At 42.2% G+C, this 14,739-nt stretch overlaps 1 protein-coding gene across 6 annotated transcripts in view; it reads right to left on the reverse strand.

Annotated features, from left to right (window-relative positions):
• KCNMB2 (potassium calcium-activated channel subfamily M regulatory beta subunit 2) overlaps positions 1-14,739 on the reverse strand; it is a 145,712-nt gene that overhangs the window by 26,118 nt on the left and 104,855 nt on the right. The window contains exon 1 of one of the 6 annotated variants that reach the window (XM_027647551.1): positions 12,274-12,448. The exons of the other annotated variants lie outside the window; for them this stretch is intronic. The gene's annotated coding sequence lies outside the window, so the exon portion shown is untranslated. Of the gene's footprint in view, positions 1-12,273; positions 12,449-14,739 lie in introns of those variants that run through there. 6 annotated transcript variants of the gene reach the window in all.

Here is a 14,739-nt window from a genome sequence, read left to right on the forward strand (position 1 = left end):
GAAAGGGCTTGATAGGAAAAGACTGATATAATACCACAATACTACTGATACCAAGTCATGGAGCTGGGAAATAAACAACTGTCTGGTAAAAGTATACATCCAGTTTAGTTTTCATGAGCATCTTTCCTCTTTGTCTTATTACAAAAGGGTAAATTTTGCATCATAAGCACACTGCGGTGGTTTGTCATCTTTTCAGAACACAGACTTCACCATCTGTAGCCCTCTTAGTTGAATATGATCAATTGCTGTGTCAAATTCACAAAGCAAAATTTTGTGCCTAAGTGCTGTAGAAAAGCTCCAGACATATTTTTTTCCTGCATACATTTCACGTAATTTTCACAGAAAATTAATATTCTTAGCGTCCTTATTTTTTCAAACATAATTCTGCAGGTACAGCTGCCTATTGGCTCTTTAGTCTTAGTCGTGTGCAACATGGCTACAGCTCTGTGGACCTTTGAACTCATGCATGTGTCCTCTGGAGCTCCCTGTTTGCTCTGCCTGATTGCTTTTTGCTGATTAGTGGCGAGGAACCGTTGTTTTAACAATGAGCTCAGTATTAAGATATTAACTGAATGGAAAGGATTTCTCTCCATTGACTAGTTCTGCTATTCACAGCAAAATAGAGCAGCTGGGTGGGAATAGTGTGGTAGTAATATTTCTAACGACCCCTAAACATGGTATAGCAAGCTAATGCTCACCAGTTGGGGACTCCTGCTGATATATGACCAGATCATTTTTGTAATAGGCAGTGGAGTGAGAGTAAGGATGTCCAAGTCACATATTAGGGACAGAAGCCAACTGGCTGATTAGAAAAACAATGCAAAATCCTAATTCCTTCAGAGAAGGTGCCCCAGAGGATCATTTCTAGTGCAAGGAGGAAGCCTTTCTAGTGGAGTCCTTCATGGTTAGGACACAGATCAAACCCAGTCTGATGAGCAAGGCTGGGAGAAAGAAATTAAGTGGGTCACATTAAGGCAGAGTTACAAAGACAGGGAACACAACACAGATAGTAGTGATGTGCCCACACAACAAAGAGCAGGAACAGCTGCATATTGCAGCAAGGCAGTAATGAAATGCGCAGAAGTAGTGGTGTGAGGTGGATGGGAAATCTGGTGAGTCGAAGAGCTGATGGACTCTGAGACAAGGCTGATGCACTCAGGTTAATGCAGTGCTGCACCAGGCTAATAGGTCAGAAATCAGTGTGAGCACTAAAGCACCTGCTTTGCAGATGAGTTCAGTGTATGATACACTGGACAATACAGATGCAGATTCATCCTCCTTAGAAAAACAATAGCTTGAGAGTTCATGATTCTCTTAATAGATGTGTTCTTGTAATATACTTTTTAGCATAAAACCAATTTTTCTTGAGAGTCAGGAAAAAAGATAATGAGAAAGAACAAAGGCAAGGTCTCTCTAAGACAGAACAGTGTACATATGCCCTCTATGCAGTTTTGAACCAATAAAGAGAACAAAATCTCTGCTGTCCTCTGATGGCCTGAACAGTGAAGGGGCTGTGTCCATGAAACAAAAACCCAAAGTATTTTTGGTCTCAGAACTGGTCTGAAATTAAAACAATGGTAGGAGCAGGCACAGATACTTCCATTCCTCAGATGGCAATAATCTATATTAATTACTGCAAGTGTCCAGTTTCGAACAATGTCACTGCAGTGCAATTACTGTTGAAGAGTATTGAGTTTCCAAGGAGGTGAATGTCTTTTTCTCTCCCTAATCATGATTACTTGGCTTACTACTTGGGCTAAGCTTTTATTTAACCAAGATAAATGGATATTTCCAAAATCAGCGAGTTAACACTATGCATCACATTATTACTCTCTTCCCATATTTCTTGCCTTGACTGCTATTTTATTCAGCTGCTAAACACAAGCAACAATAAGAATAGGAATGAGGAGCTGTGAAGGATCCTATATGGATTAAAGTCAAAAAAAATAAATCTGTTTTTGAGCATTACTTTGTCCTATTCTCTGTTAGCATTTTCCCTTTATTGTTATGCAGCACTATTTTTTTGTTTCATTTCTCTTTCTTGAAATATGAGTGTCCACATCACATTTTTGCAGACACCACCAGCCTGTCTGACTAATATTTGTTGGTTCCTATTTGGAATCCTTATTTATCATTTAAATTATGTGCCACTACTGTAGGTTAACATTCAGAAGAGCAGATGGGGAATTAGAAACAAAACTTCTGTCAGTGATAACGGGACTTCCATGCTTCATTTCCCCCAGGGCACAGTGAATGTTTTCCTTTTCAACAGTGCTGGGTAAAACTGCCTTAAGGAACTGGTGGCAGCAAAGCTGTAAGCTGGCAACACACTGAAATTGTCAGGCTGCAGGAATAGATTTTGGGTTGCTGGGCCATTTGTGGGAAGTTATTTTGTATTAGATCCTGGAAGATACCCATCTCAGTACTGAAGTTCCAGTGCAAAATACTGAGTGAGAATTTCCTTTCTGTGAGAATGAGTAAGAGGTCTGGCATTGAATAGCTTCTCCTATGCAGGTGGGTTCATCTGACCACCTCACTGAACAACTGTCCAGCTTTGGTGACCAGGGCAGATCCAGGAGAAGTCAGAACTCAGGCCTCAAAAACCCTTCCGAATCCCATTATTTCAGAACCATCCTGATCCCCACAGCTGCTGGGGGGATCTGCAAGATGTCGCTTTCCACCCACATCCCACACCCTGACAAGGTAGGGGCGTCCAGGACATGCCACATGTCCACGTGTGTGGATTTGTGAGGTCCGCATATTGTACACTTCCTTCAGGGAAAAAGCTGCCACTTTTCTCCAGCAGCTCTGTGCACCGTCCCCTTTCCCACACTCAAGGGAACCTCACTTGTGTGTTGGGGACTGGCACGTGCGGTAAGAAGGACTTCCCAAAGTCGGAAGTGGTTCATCTGCTGTGGGCTCAAAACTCCTGCTGGAGGGCCCTGTGGCACTTCCCTGAGATTGACCATCCCCACATGCTGCTGGCTTTGTTCTGGGCTGTGCTGCTCATGCCATCCAGCTGCCACCCAGCAGTTGCTGAATGACAGGAACTATCAGGATCAAGACAGAATTCACTGTCCTGACACACCAAATGTCATATGGGAGATTAAAAGCAAGTTCTGACTGCTAAAATGTGCACTGGAGATACATAGGAGACCTGCCCAGACAGCAAAAGCTTGCCTCTACCCTTAAGTGCCAGGCAGGTGGGATTTGTTCAAATAATTATCACAGGTGCAGCCTGCACAATCTCACCTTCCTTGGTCTTTGTCTTTAAGGTGTACATCATTTGGCCAGTTTCCAGCCACCTTCTTCCAAACAACAAAAGGTTTTTACTAAGCATTTGGTAGTGCCATTAATGAAATAAGCCAATAGATGGTGAAAATCAGATCATGTGTATTATGTCCGTATTCTCTGCTCTTTAGTGCAGTTTAACAATTACACATGAATTTTCACCCATTTTAATGCTTTTATGAAAGCTCTTCCTGCCTCCATCTCTCCTAAAAATCCTTGAGCCCCAGTAATAATGTGAGTTACATTTGAATCAAAATGCAGAAAATCTGTGTTTTCACATTGACCTTGAAATCCAGAAGACCATTTCTATTATAAAGGTACTTTATAGCACAGCTTGTGACTGAGGAGGCTGCTAAGGTAAGTATAACCAAAAATGTTTCTCATAGGTAGATATTCTTAGGATACTATCTTGCTCCTAAAAGCTGGTATTCAAATTCTTCCATTTATTTAGCTCCTTTTGAGCAAACATACCTGTAGGAAAACTTGTGAAGGTAAAAGGTAATTCCCTGCTCATGACTTGAGCCATCCCTATTGTAGCATGTATGCCTCTCTCTGTAAAACAGTGTAGTAGGTAAATAAAAGCTGGTAGTCCTCTTCCTAATCTGTTCAGAGGGTTTTTCTCCCCTATTGATTTCATAGAAGCAATTCAATTACAGGAAATATTATCAGAGGCTTCTGTAATAGGGGCTGCATTTATATTGTATAGGGTGTAAAATTTAACTTTCACCCCCACTTACTCCTTTTCCTTACACTGGAACTGCTTTTTAAAAAATTCTTCTTTTAAAGCTGCTGTACAAGCAATGAAGTCTATAATTTAAATGCTCTTTGATATGGACTTCAGAAGAGCCTGGGTACTTGATTCTCTTCTTATTTACATCAGTGAGGCCAGCAGCCGAATGCAGAAGCAAGCAAAGGGCAGGGCAATGCCACAGAACCTGTCAGCACCACAGCAAAGGCATTTCTTCAGTTTTCAGTGGTCCCTTGGGAAATCCTAACAGCTGCACTAATCCTGGATGTAATTGAAGAAATGTGCTCCTTAAACTGGTAGGCGGTTCAGTGTTTAAACATAATGCCTGCTGAAAGAATGCTTAAAAGCTGAATTTTGACCTTCAAGCAAATCAAAAAAACAGATTTTTTTTTCAGTATCTGTATAGATTTAAAAAATGATGGGGAAAGTTTCATCCAACAGTAACTTTTTTTATTTCTTTATGCTGTTTGTATTTATTTTTCCCTTTTGCCACAATGGAAATTCAATCAAAGTCAAGGATTTTATCGCCTTTCCACTCAAATGCCTGAATCAGATGCTTAAAATGTAACACCAGCAGCACCGTGAGCAGTTGATTAAAAAAAATCAACCTTTTGCTCTACAGCCCAGAGAAGTACCTTTTCTTTTTTTCTTTATCCTGGTGCAGTCATTTGCTATCAGAACTTGTGGTGACTCAAAGTGATCTGCTATTGGTACCCTACAGGTTTTGGAAAATGTTGTTACTGGAGTATTTCATTTACCAGGGCTCTCCCCAGTCAGACCAGTTTGTTGGTACAAAGTTCTGGGCTCGCAGCGAGAGCTCTGCTATCAAACGCATTTGGCTACTGGAAATCAGCAATTTGCTTCCTCTCACTCAGGTGCAGAGAAAAGCAAAGTTTAGTTATTCTGGAAAGGGGAAAACTGGAGTGGAACAAGAATGATTATCGCTCTGTACCTTTCCAGGTTTCCTTTATTCCCCCTGGAATTCTGGATTTTGTCTGTCACCCCCTCAAAAGCTCTCACTTCCCTCACTCCAGGAGTGCTCTGGCCCCCCTTTCTACCCATCTCTGAAAAAGCATGGCCCCAAATGTTAGTTTGGCACTACTTGGAAGAGTACCAGCAGCTACCATACGTAACTGACACTAGTTTCTAAGGCTCTGTACTTTCACTCCTATGGAAAACATGGAGCTGATCTAGGAGCACCTAATGTGGGAGCTGTAACTCAATCACAGTGAAAAGTGGCACTGGAAGACCACTCGTAGATTTCAGCAGATCAGATCCCCCGTAGTTAAACTAAATGTCATCACACTGTACTCAGCTGCTGATTCCAAGTTTGCTAATTTGTAAAACAATGTGAATAAGATGCTGCAGTTGTGAACAGAGCAGCTGAATTATAGGTACTTAAACAGCACTGTAGGGATATGAATTCTGTTTATTGCACAAACCTGCCTCTATAATTAATAGAAATAGTACCATTCTCTTACTCTGTTTTCATTAATTCAGACTGATAGCTTTGGAAGACCAGAATGGATTAGGAAACGCATTTTGGAAGAACAAGAGAGAACTAGAGGACCTTCTTGGTTTTTCAGCATCACTCCAGATCTCCTTCTTCAGTGTTCAAGGAGCAAAATTACTAGAAATGCTCTGTGTGTACCAGACCATCTGCCACCATAATTATAGCTTTGTTTTACTTTTCCCTGCTTCTGGGAGGAGAGATCCAAACTTCCACAGCTGCCTGTCTGAACTGAATATTTATGAAATGTACTTCAAAACCTTGAGAAACAGCCACAGTAGTCGTCCAAAACCTTCTTAAACCCCAACAACCCTCTAAGACCAATGCCGGAAACTCTCAATAAAAACTGGCTGCAGGGTTTACCTATCAAGCTGCAAACAATCTGAACAGCCATGTCTCCTTTAGCGGGAATTTTATAGACCTCTTCCCCCTCTCTTAGGAGGTGTAAACATATCAAGATTTAACATTGTGCTTTATTTATCTCAGTGGTATAGTATGTTATCATTCCCACAAAAGCACTGGTGGGAATGATATTTATTGTGGTGGAGAGGAGGGCACTGCATGAAGCAGAGCTGATGCATGCGCTGGGTTAGCCACGGCCAGCGACAGCTGAGCTACAGCACGGGCTTCAGTCTGGGCAATATCTCATTATTTTGGATGCTTTGGGGACTGGAAGCAAGAGGTGTCCAGAAATGAGCATGAAGATCAGACAGCTACACAAAGGGCAGTGGCCTTCCCCTCTCTGTGTGGAAAGCTCTGCCCCCAGCCCTGTCCCTCTCGAGATCTCAGGCACAGGAATAGGTGTGTCAGAGATGACTTATTTTCCCCATGATTCATTGAAAAAACATTAATCTTAATAGCTTCCTAGCACGAAGTACGTACCGACCACTGAACTGCTCCAAGGAGGGCCCTTTATTGATGTGACTCCTTAGCCAAATGTAATGCAATTAAATGATTGGATTTTATTTCGTATATTGACATGGTGTCAGTGACAATTTCCATTCTCTCTATTATTTCTATAAATAAAGTCATCTGCCATAATTAGAAAATATGAACGTGCTAAGACCTCCATTAATTCTGCTCCATATTAATGTAAGAGCTGGGCAGATGTTTATTAATACCTTGTTACACTGCGTTCATCAGCTGTTACCAAAAATAGAAAGATTGAGATCTGATCCCATGCTGAAGGTTAAATAAGAGCAGATCTGGCCAAATCTTGGCTTCTGATTGACTTCTTGACAGTATCTTGCTTTTTTTATCAAAATGCTTTTTAAACCTTTAGCCTCTCTCTCTCTCTTTCTTCCCCTAAGTATCCTTTGGACCCTGTATGAAACTCAGTGATATTCCCCAACCCCAGCGTTGTGTTCAGCAGTCCTCTAGCCTCATCCTGATGTCTGGTGTGGATTCTGTGGAGCTGAATTACATCAGCCTGTGACCAGCCCTCTGCTTCTCCCACCTGGAAAGTATTTGAGGAGCAGTGGTGCCAGGTGAAAGCCCAGGTCCATTCGGTACTGAGCACCTCCTGATGGGTGCTTGGGGAGGGGTGTGAGGAACAGCAGGTATGGGTGGACCTGCATGAAGCTGTGAGGAGGACTGTGACCAGCCTCATGGACCCTCCTGGTATCCAGTGGTTGGTAGGTTAAGACCTGGTCTAGCCTCTGTTCCAAGTCATCTCCCATTGTCACCTTCACTGGGTCTTTTGCCAAGAACCTCCACAATTTTTTTATGTTTCTCTGTTTCTTTTAAATAGCATGCTTTACAAACCGAGGTCACTCCCAATCTACTTCTCCTTTCCCATTTGTCTGGTGTTTTCTGCCTCTTCCCACTCTGTTCTTTCTCATAACCACCTGGATCTCTTCTCTCAGCTCTTACTTCCTGGGTTCAGTGCCCATCAGAGCACCTCTGCCATATGTACTTTGAAAGACTGGTGGCTGGCCCAGGCCCACCCCATCCCATCTCATCTCATGGCAGCTTCAGAGACAACCAAAGCAGATGAAAATAGCAAAACACAAAAAGATTTCATGCCAAAACTTCTCTTGAATTCAAAAAAACCCCATGGGTGAAAAATTAGGCTGTCCAGCTATGGAAAACATGTATGCAGGTACCCATGCTACTCCTTTACTCTCCTCTGGGTAGATTTCAACAACAGTGCTCAGACCTTGCTTTTTACAAAGACTTTTAAAATTCATATACATATAAAAAAATTGAATAAAATCGAGTGGTGCTTCCACCACTACCCATCCCTTGCCCATCTCCTTGGAGCTGGATGTTGCTTTTCTCTTCTCTTGTCTGCCACCTCTGAAATTACCACTTACTTTTTGCACCCTCTTTCCCTTTCTTGGAATTGCCTTTGCAGAAATGCACACAAACAGCTATTTGGGTCAGCATTTCAATCAGTTTTAAATTGTACATTTCTATTTCCTGTGTCGGTACTTCTTTATTATTATTTGTATTGAATCTTTGCCTGAGTGTGTGCATTGATTCTGATAACTCTGTGGGGTGTTTATCTGTACAAATAGATCAACAGCTTTTGGACTGCACTTTCTGAAGGAATAGACTAAAGAGACTTGCTTCAAACTTGAAAGCTGCTGTACTGAATTTATTAATACAGCAAACTATTACAAATGCATGATCCACAAAACTACTTCAATCTCACGCTAAAGGAAGTGAATTTTGTACCTTTTCTTCCTGGTCATTTGTATTTAAACAGTTGCCAATCTTACACCTCCTTTTCTCACTACAAATACCCTCAGTTCCTCAGGGGAAAGAACACTACTGATGTCACAGTGACATTCTTTCCAGAGTTGGCAGGGCTGGATTAATTGCTGGTCCCAGCAGGCCAGAGCATGTGGATCAACTTAGACTCCTTCAGGGGACTAATCTGAAGGGAGGATCTAATAGGAATCAATCTCCCATCTCACATGAGAAATGTTCCCCTGTCTTAAACTGCAGTAAAACAAACCCAGCTCTAATCTGATCTAAATTAAAACCAGGCACAAACTAAGACTAATTGCTATTTCTAGCTTGTTCAAGTAGAGACCTCTTTGCCCTGTCTTCCTCCAAGCCGATTTTGGGCTAAGTGAAAAAACATAGCTCCACAAAATCTTTGTGTGAAGGCACCAGGAATGCAGCAAGATAATAGTATAGCCAGATAAAGGGGATTAAGATTACATCTGGGCTTTTTTAAGAAATAAGGGGTGAAAAAGTTAATGGAACACTCAACTGGGAGACATTGCTGAGACCTGTAAAAAGTGATAAACCAAGATAGCTGGGTGCACAGCAGTTGCATTGTATGAAATACTATTGCATGGCCAGACTTTTCCAGGTACGTTGCAGCCTACTGGATTCCACATGGATTATAGCATGGAAAGCTGCCCAGGAGGAAAGGACTGGGGTTACTGTTTGACAACTGGCTGAAGATCAGCCAGAGTGTGCCCAGGTGGCCACGAAGGCCAGTGGTATCCCAGCTTGGATGAGCAATAGTGTGGCCAGCACAACTAGGGAAGGGATTCTTCCCCTGTATTCAGCACTGGTGAAGCCACGCCTCAAATTCTGTGTTTAGTTTTGGGCCCCTCACTTCGTGTGTCCAGAGAAAAGCAACAGAACTGGGGAAGGGTCTGGAGCTCAAGTCTGTCGAGGAGCAGCTGAGGGAACTAAGGGTTGTCTAGCCTGGAGAAAAGGAGGCTCGGGGGTGAAGTTATCGCTCTCTACAATTACCTGAAAGGAGGTTGTGGCCAGGTGAGAGCTGGTATTCTATCCCAAGTAACAAGCAAGAGGACAAGAGGAAATGGCTTCAAGCTGTGCTAGGGGAGGTTTAGAATGGATATTGGAAAAAAACTCTGCAACAAAAGGGTTTTCAAGCCCTGGAATAGGCTGCCCAGGGAAGTGGTTGAGTCATCATCCTTGGAGGGATTTAAAAGACCATGTAGATCAAGACACATGTAGATGTGTCATGCAGGGACATGGTTTAGTGGTGGACTTGGCAGTGCTGGGTTAATGCTTGGACTTGATGATCTTAGAAGTCTTTTCCAATCTAAATGATTCTATGATTCTATATTGAGAATATGCTTGTATTGTTGTGGAAATTAGATGTTACTTCAATCACCATGGTGAGTTCGAGCGGAATATTCTGTAGAGACAATAACAGCCACTGATAATCCAAATCCAATGGATGCCTGATCTGGCTTGTGTTGAAGCTGATGAAGTATTTCTATTGTATTTAATGGACATTGGCCTCAGCCTCAAAAGAGTGCACTTCAGATTGAACTTCTCTGCCTTTGCAGTGATCTTATTAAATTTGCAGAGTTGGTATTAGATTGGCTCAGTGGTATGAGAACATTACTATTCTGTTAAATTACTTTTTCAGTTAATAATATATTCTTTTCTACAAGGGGTTTTCTTTCTTAAGCCCTTTTTCCCTCTTTGCCTTCAGCTGCTTTGGGAATTCATTCTCCCTTTCTGCCTTGAACTACTACATGCTGTTATCTGGCAGGGCTAAACAGCTCTTGTCTACTTCTCATATGAGTGTTCTGCATGCTAAATTGGATTTTTGTTCCTTGGGCAGGTTGTCCCATTTTTACTGGTGGAACCAAAGCGAGAAGAGCCTCATGGACTATGAGGAACCCTAAATCAAAACATGTTCTTGACCCCGAGCTCTTCCAGGTAGAGGCTCAGCACTAACTTCTGGGGAAGCCTTCTTCATACCTGAGCCTTTTCTGTCCAACATAAAGATACACTTTGTGAGCCCATTCCCAGTGAAACAGATCTATGGGATCCAAACTGTATTATATTATTTGTGGTATTTACACCTGTAATACCAGCAGCATGTTAAGGGCTTTGAAGAGATCTTGGAAGACAAAGTCCCTGCCTAAAGAGCTTAATATTCATATTTTATTCAAAATATAAAAATATACATACTCTGAGTCTGTAAGATACCGGATTAAAAAGGCTTTTCTCCTTAAATTAGCTCACAGAAATCTAACCCCCTGAAGGGAGTGAAGGAGGCAGCTGTGGAGGGAAGGGAGCCAGCACTACTGAGTACAAAGCGACTCTCAGCTGCCTCATCCGGAGATGCACTTTCAGCCTCAGCTTGGGGTCCTTACGGACTCTTTTATCCCTGGGAGCCCAGCTGGGATAAGAGAGGGGCAGATCCACTCTGCCCCATCTGTATGTGTTCTTGTGCAGAAGCGAGTCCCAGCACTGCTCCATCTGGGATGGGGGAACCAGGGGTTATGTGATGGCAATGTAGCCTTCGAATCTGCCTGTAATGGCAGCTCTCTGCACTGGAACAAAATCAGACTGCTCTTCCTTTTTGCCATAAGTCAAGGGTGTTTCTCAGTTCCTCAGTTCTGATTGCTGTGCACAGATCGTGCTATTCCCAATATTTTGACACAATACAATAGTTTGCTATTTCCAGGTGCAACACATCACAGTGCCAACATTCTATATAAAAATAAAATAAATTACTTAATAACAAAGGAAACCTACATAATAGCATATGAAGAAATCTTTTGGAAAAGGTTATACTTCTGCATCAGTGAAGTTTAGTGTGATGGGATACTTTTGCCATAACAGACAGTAGTGCCAGTGAAATGGAGCAGTGAAGTGCTCAGAAAGGGAACAGTGAATGCAGCTAACACAGTTTCGAGGAGAGAAAGGCAGACCCACCACTACATGTTGACAGTTGAGAAGCAAAATGACAAGCATTCAGAGGCCATAAGTTCCAGCCTAGAATTCTCCAGCTGTAGAATTTTAATGTGTTTCCACATGAGTGATATTTAGTTAGATATTGTAAGCACAGTAGTGGAAAATTAGGATTAGCAAATGAGTAAATTAAACTGAAAATTGGGTAAAGAGATTTGAAAGTAAACCTAAGGCCTTCAGTCATGATGGACTTTGCTCTCCAAGGAATTTTTTTTTTTTCCCCCAAGTAGCCTGTGAATTCTTATTGGATTTTAAATTCCCATTACAGACATTAGAGATTTTGCAAGGAAATCTGATGGGGTCATAGAATAACCATAAACGAATAACAACAGAAGAGATGTAAATTAAAAGTGATGGAATTTTTACTTAATGTCCTCTCTTTTGTGAAATGCTATTCACAGATTTCTGGAAAAATTTCTGGGTTTTGTTCCTGGCCACAACACAGTGACAAAAATACTTAACACAAATATCACCGCCACAGTCCCAGTTCTTAAGAACTTGCCTGTTACACTGCCAAAATCCACAACTGTCTTTGCAGGGTTAATTATTTCTGAAACCCGAGGGAGACACAAAGGAAACTGCACTGACAGACACAGGACATAAATAACTCCGGGTATTTGCTGCATGGGGGCGGGAATCACCCAAAGATGGCAGGCAAAGGAGGTGGTCCCTGGTGGACCCCAGGGTGCACCAACAAGCACCTGTACTAGAGCACCCCACCAAATGCACCAAGCTAAACCCACCTCTGATCAATGGCACTTGGATTAACACAGGAGTTGGGATGCTGTGCAAACCAGCCTCTCCTGACACTGAAATGAACCAGACAACTCAAATACGAGAACGGAAAAAGCAATAAACATTACTAAAAGAAAACAGTGGGTTGTGCCCCAGTGACTCTCTAGTATATTGTTTTTCCCACAAAAATCTGGAAGATCTGACACTTCTTGTATTGGTTCTCAAGGAACATTGCAAGAGTATTAGAGATAGGGGAAGAGAGATGCAGAGCAGTCCGATAACTTACCATGATAGTAGCTGCAAGTCAAAATTACATCCAGGGCTTCCTGCTTCAATTTGTGAGGTTTGATGATGCTGATTTTATCAGCAAGGTCTTTTTAGCACCCATGCTTAATCCAGAATCTATTCTGATATTTGTTTAGAAGATTTGAGTAATCTCTTTAAGAGAATTAACAAGTGCTGGAGTCCTAAAGAACAATCTTCTCTCAGCCCTGACTGGAGCAGAAGGATTGAGGTCATAGTTAGGCGAAGGTTTTTTTAAGGTAGTATGGAAACAAATAGAATTATCTTTAGAGTGAGTAGTCACATTATAGAGTATGGAGGCACAAAGCTTGCAAATGAGTTCAGGTTGGTTTTGGGTTCAGTTTTCTGGTCGTCCTGGACACAACCCATGACCTGCTACATGATGCAGGTATTAATAATGTGATACGCAGAGGGGCTTGCTCTGGCAGGTTTCCCCTCTGAGCCACATACAACTGCAATCAGTAGCCAAACAACACATGAATGCTTTGCTGCCTTTTTCCAAAGTCACCATATGCTGCCTGTTGACTCTTCACAGTCCTGGAGCTCTGTGTTGGGATGTAAGGTCTAGCTAAGGGAGTGGATTGGAAAATTCACTGAAACAAAGTCACTGATGCTCAAATGCCAAGCTGTTAAATCTTCAGTAAGTCACGGTTCAGAAATCAGCCATCTTTTTTTATAAATAATTAGTAACCACTGGATGTTTAGTCAAATGTTCACTTGAGCTCTTGGGTTAAGTTTTGGAAGGGGCTTTGAGGAATTGACTTTGAATCTTCACACTCAAGGCTATTCTGTTCTAGTTGTTGCATGGGTCTAAAATAAACCATTTCCACATCTGAGACTATAGGACTGACAACACATCAGATTAGTCCTTCTCTTGCAGATAGGTCAAAGAAAATAATGAAAATCCCATAAAAGCAGCGTTCCCACAAACGTTCTATCATGTCAGACAGAACGGTCACCTAGCAGCTTGTGGCACTGTTGTACTATTAACCCTTGCACCCTTTTCCTTCCCAAAAGGCTGATGAATTTCTATCTAGATCCAGAAACAAAGAACAACATCCTGGCCTGCCAGGGTGAATACTCATCTCAAGCATCCTGCTGTTTCACAGCTGGCAGTAACAGATAAATTTATTAGTTGTCTGAGCTAAGGTTCACCAGATGGAATCACATCCAGCTTAGAGGTAACGCTGGGTTGTCGCAGCCTTAGGAGTAGAGGTACCTTTGGATATTAACTGATCTCACCTCCCAGGCTTTGGACTACCGGAAAATTTGGAACATAATTTGGAATCTTGAGGCCAAATACCCCAAACTTAAGAGGGGGTACTACAACTCACTTCTCAAAGGTTTACTATGAAGTTTGCTATCCAAGCCATAGGAAGGTTGTTATCTTTGTGTGGCTGACAAATTGTAACAGCAATGATTTTAGTGTAAAAACAAGCAAACCTCCCATTAAACTAGTTAGAAGCAGTATTAAGACTCATTCTCCTACTTTTGAGAGACTTTTACATAGAGTTCTAGTAACGTTTTGACATTCAGGGAAATGGCAGCTTATATGAGCAAATGGAAGCACCTAACATAGCATATGGGCAAAGTCCTTGGCAAGGACTATAAAATCAAATATAAATGAGGTATGGGGTTTGTCAAAGCACATTTTCAAAAAAAGACAGTAGGGAACATGGTAAATATTTTAGGGAGATTAACTGGTGGACTTGGTAGTGCTGGATTGGACTCAATCTTAGAGGTCTTTTTCAACTGAAGCGACCCTATGAAATCTCCAAAATATTAAAAATTTTTGTTGATAAATTCACTACATCCTTGGTGGAGCCTCTGTAGGGGTGTGGAGGACCTTTGATCTTAAGACACCCACTGCATTTGTTGAGATCCCCAGTTAAATAACATCCCAGCATCCTCCCTGTCTGGTGGCTGCTGCAGAGCAGGGTGGTGAGCAGAGGTGGGAAGATACTGCGAGATTGTCCAGCCTGGGGGCTCAGAGGGTGCTAAAAGCCCAACTCTAATGCAGGTCCTGACATGTGTCCTTTAAAATGAATGATAAGGACTTGCTGCAAGGCAGCCTGCCTGGAGGAGACAGTCAGACACACATCAAAGGGCCTGTGCAAGTGTGGTCCCCAAAACCACTGTTTAAAGTCACTCAAAGTGAGCTGTGTGAGCTGTCCGAGCTGCCCTGCTGGGCTGGGTGCTCTGGCATGAGCCGTGATGCTCCTGCAGATGGTCTGACTGTGCTGAACATGAGCCCTCAAGGATTAAATGCTTATCTTGGCACTTGCAAAATTCCGTAATAAGAAGGGTTTAAAAGAAAGCAGCCATATGCTTCAGGAAAGGCATCATGCAGTGATCAGCCTGCATTGCTTACCACAGTAGAGAGATGAGGAATCAAATAAAACAGGACCAGGTAGCCTAAACCCCTAAAAACCCTGACTGCTTTCAGGCT

Source organism: Corapipo altera, unplaced genomic scaffold (genome assembly GCF_003945725.1).
Source record: "Corapipo altera isolate COAL_440 unplaced genomic scaffold, ASM394572v1 113, whole genome shotgun sequence".
Classification (NCBI taxonomy): Eukaryota; Metazoa; Chordata; class Aves; order Passeriformes; family Pipridae; genus Corapipo; species Corapipo altera.